This window comes from Rhagoletis pomonella, unplaced genomic scaffold (assembly GCF_013731165.1).
Source record: "Rhagoletis pomonella isolate Grant_MI unplaced genomic scaffold, Rhpom_1.0 Rhpom_scaffold_00001, whole genome shotgun sequence".
Classification (NCBI taxonomy): domain Eukaryota; kingdom Metazoa; phylum Arthropoda; class Insecta; order Diptera; family Tephritidae; genus Rhagoletis; species Rhagoletis pomonella.
Window position 1 is genome coordinate 43585892 of NW_023458555.1, and position 4625 is coordinate 43590516.

Below are 4625 nucleotides of genomic sequence, written 5' to 3' on the forward strand. Positions count from 1 at the left end.
GCGATTACAGCGACAAGCAAGAAGAAAGAACGTCAAGGCGCACAACCTCCTAATCGACCCCCTCATATCCTATAACCATCACAGCTATGCTCCAAAGGACATTTTGCAACATGAGCTTCGATTATCGCCAATGAAAAAAGCAATTGATTGCGCTGCCAACTATAAAAGGCACACCAATGTAGCTGAAACCGCATTTCGAGTTGAAGAAGCAAAAGTCGCGGAAGCTCTTGCACGGAAAAAGAGCATCACGCATAGCGCGAAAGCACCAGCAGCAACAACTGTATGTACAACAACATTACAAAAAACCGGCAAATAGCAACAACAAGAAACAGCAAATAAATAATTTTCTGAAACATAAGCGACACAAGTAGCAATAAATTTAAAATAAATAACAACACAATGAAGAATACAATGAGGATGCTAGCAATAATGGGAGTCTAAAAGCAAGAACAAGTAAAGGCATAAAATAAAGTAACAAAAAAGAAATGCCTCCCAAGTGACATAAGTGCATACATACAATATAAATACATACATATAGCCGTAAATAAAAAGCATGTACATACATGCATATGTACATGTTTACAGTCGCTCACAGAAGTATTCGTAATTTAGTTTTTTCACAATATTCAAAATATTTTCCATCATAAATCTTTTTTCGTTAATTCTCATTTAAAATGTAGCTCCTTTTATAACAAAAACCATCTAAATCAATCTTGCAAACTTTGTACAAAGTTCACAAAAATTAATCAAACTTAAAAAAAATATGATCAAAATTTCAAACTTTTATTCAGAGTTTTTTCTCGAGGGATTTGGGCATTTTCTTCCATATAACGCATGAACAAAGTATATTTTTATATGGAAGGAAGGTGCAACACCCTCGACAAAAAAAAAAAATTTAAATCAACTGTAATTTTTAGCTTCTTGAAACTTGCTCTTGAATTTGAACGGGCTGCAAAACTGCATATTCTTTAATTTTTCTGATTAAAAAATTTGAAATTTTGATGAACATTTTTTTGATGTTTGATTAATTTTTGTGAATTTTGTACAAAGTTTTCAAGATTGACTTATATGGCATTTGTTATATAGTGAGCAATATTTTAAATGAAAATTAACGAAACAGATTCATGATGGAAAACATTTTAGATATTGTGGAAAAAAACTAGATTACGAATACTTCTGTGAGTGGCTGAACATTCCTTTATTTTCGCGTTTGTGTTTGGCTAAAAGCGAGAAATACGACAGCAGGGCGCAAATTGAAAGGACTGTTGGCTAAAAAGTTGACTGATACTTTTTGGAGATACATATATACATACATACATACATACATATGTACATGTACATATATATAAATATATATTTATATAGGTACTATGTATATATATACAAACATGAAAACATATTTTGCCATACATGCGAACTAAGTTCTTCCACACAGCGCTTTTATTTATGTATTTAGTCAAGAGTCAGTCTGCGGGAGCATTTAGTAGCAGCAGAGCAGCCACAAGAAGTACAGCTAAAGCGAACACGTCGTAACCGATGGTGAATTCTGGTACAAGGGCGAAACGAGGAGACAGACGCGTTGGATGCATAGAGTGATAAAAAGGGAAGAGAGAAACAAATTTCGGAAACGAAAGCTAAACTTGGCAGAGATGTGCGCAGAGGTGCCCTTTGGAAAAGTGAAACTTGTTACAAAAATAATGGGAGTACGCAAATACATACGTACCAACATAAATGTATATGGGGTGTTCCATACCAAAACGGGCGGGATTCACACTTCATGCGTCTGATTTGTTTAAAATTTTTAGTGTTGATGCATAAACATAAATAATAATTACATATGAAATTTGAGCTTGATTAATACATTTTTAAAAACTTTACAACACAAAAACAAAACCAATTCGATTTAATAGTTTTCCAAATATCTCAAGGAAGAGGCGAGGAAAAAATTTGAAAAAAATCACACATACACACATGAAAATTCTCTATGAAAAGAAATATTTTTAAAATTTGAAAACATGCCTTCTTAAAAAAAATTAAAGAAATCACATTGGTAGCTCTAAGTATTGAGCAATTTTAAAGTATAGTATTATGGGGTGTACTCTGCAATTATTTGAGTTATGAACTTTTTTTTATACCGAAGTTGAGTACATTCCAAATTTACAAATTTTGTAAATTGTTTTTAGATTTTTTTTGAGAGTGCAGCCTACTGAATTTTAGTATAATAAAGTGCAAGTTTTAAGCAATTGCTAATAATTTTTTTTTAATTTTCTTTGAAAACGGTTTTGCGTTTTTTTCCATAAGAAAAAAGTGTAAAAGGCCGTCAGCATAAAAAAATCAACGCAATTTTGCAGTAGCTTGAAACTTACACTTTATTGTACTAAAATATAATGGGCTACAAAACTGCATACTCGAAAAAATTCAAAAAAAAAAGTTAGTAAATTTTTAATATACTCATTTTACTCAAATTCGGTGTAAAATAAAATTCATAACTCAAATAATTGTAGAGTGCACCCCATAATACTCTACTTAAATATTGCGCAATACTCAGAGCTACCATTGTGATTTTTTTTTTTTAATTTTTTTTTTTGAGGTGGCATATTTTCAAAAACTATTTTTTATCACAAAATGTGCATGTAAAAAGTTCTCGAGATATTTGGAAAACTGTTAAATCGATTTGTTTTTGTTTTAGTGCTGTAAAGTTTTGAAAAATGTATTAATCAAGCTCAAATTTCATATTTATTTATTATTTATGTTGTTGTTTATGTAAAAAAATTACACAAATCAAACACAACCGCGTCCGTTTTGGTATGGAACGCCTCATATACATAAGTATACATATGTATCAAACGCGAAAGGAGCATTTAAATAATGGCTCGCAGATTAAATGTCAACGTGCTGTGAAAATAATAAAGTGAAAAAGCGCACCAGCAACAAAATCGACTACACCAAAAAAGTACAAATTTCCATTTAATTTACTACAAGTCAAATACAGTGACAAGTTTCAAAGAATAATAGTAAAAAGCCAGGAAGTACTATATCCTGGCGTTCACAAAATCCTTTTGGAACATTTAATACTTCTTACTGGAGTAACTTAAAATTTACATTAATATATTCTACTTAGTCGAGAATTACAATAAAAACCGAAGAAAATATCTAATTTTTAAGGTACCGGTTAGCTTTATGTATGAACATACATACATATGTATGCATGTATGTTTGTATTTCCACTGCTTAAGATTTGGTCAGCGAACTCACACCCACCTGTAGATGTCAACAACAGCAATGAACGTGCAGGATTTTGCGAGACATGCTCAGGAAATGCAATAAATTAGTGACAAAAGTAACAGCGGCAGCAATAGCAGTAGCAGAAAGAAGCGAAAGGGATAGCGGAAATGATGTGAATTCGTTTATTTAACTGATTTACTACATGCTCAATTACCGAGTAGTACACTTAAGCTACCTCAAACGTGACATACATCCTGGCAGCAATAGAAAAAATGTTATGAAGCGCACAAAGTGTTGCACGATCTAAGTTGAAAATCGCATGCGATAAAATTTATAATCAGCTGCAAAAAGATCTATGTTTGTAAATAAATCAAAATAATTTTTAAAGCAAAACAAAATCTTTCCAAAATTCGCAGACCAAATGAAAGTGTAACATTAAAAATAAAGAAGAACACTTAAAATTAATACCAAAAATTGCAAAAACTCAGTTTATTAAGTAAAAGAAAACCAATAAAGGCAAAAAAAGGTTTAAGAAGTGACAAACAAACAAAAGGCCAAACACATATAACAGCATTAACTACAGACTTGCCATGAAATAAAAGATATAAAAACAAATTAAGAAAAAAAATCCTGACAAAACATTAAAATAATATTATAAGGACTTACATATTTCTAAAAACATACTAACCCAAAAAATTAAAAATTTTCGAAAACACAATTTTCATTATTCAAAACAAATTGGGGTTGGAAATACAAAAAAGTAGAAGACAATCAAAGAAGCTGAAAACGCATAAACTATGAGGTAAAAATGATGCATACATTGCAGGAAAAATATTTACTTTCAAATAAAACCACATGGTATTTTAAAAAAAATAATAAAAATTTTAAAACGTCCGTACGAAAGTAACAACAAACTAAATAAAACTACAAATCATAAAAAAGATTGCTTTATAAAAAAGAGAACCATTTTGAAATATGAGCATTTTTACTCTCTAGAAAATAATTTATGCAACCTCACATACGCGGTTTTGCATTATCTTGATACGCCGTTTTGCCGATATGCATATGAAAGGCTAATTGCGTGGTTGCAACAATACAGAAAATTTATACAAAAAATTAGTTTAGCTAAAACCTAAAATTTTAATCAACAAAAGCTAAGATACCAAATATTTACATAAGTAAAACCACCAGATGTATTTCCCAACTACTTATTAATCCTAAACAACATATCCTAAAACAACCTTCGTTTACTGCAAGCAAACTTTATTAATCGTTCTACAAATAGCTGTCCCTGGCAGCCACACAAGAGTGTTCAGCTCTCGTTAACCGCTTGCTACCGACACCCACTTGTCATGCTCGCACGCCCGCAAAATTACCGACTTAACGCACAGCTTATTGTA

General features: G+C 31.2%; 1 long non-coding RNA gene across 2 annotated transcripts; it reads left to right on the forward strand.

The window, feature by feature from the left end:
- Positions 1–1367: 1367 nt before the first annotated feature.
- LOC118744468 lies at positions 1368–3840 on the forward strand. 2 transcript variants are annotated; one of them, XR_004993540.1, is made up of 2 exons: positions 1368–1733; positions 2880–3840. It is a non-coding gene; the product is annotated as an uncharacterized LOC118744468 (long non-coding RNA). The 2 variants fall into 2 exon arrangements; XR_004993541.1 differs by having other exon boundaries at positions 1368–1703.
- Positions 3841–4625: the final 785 nt, after the last annotated feature.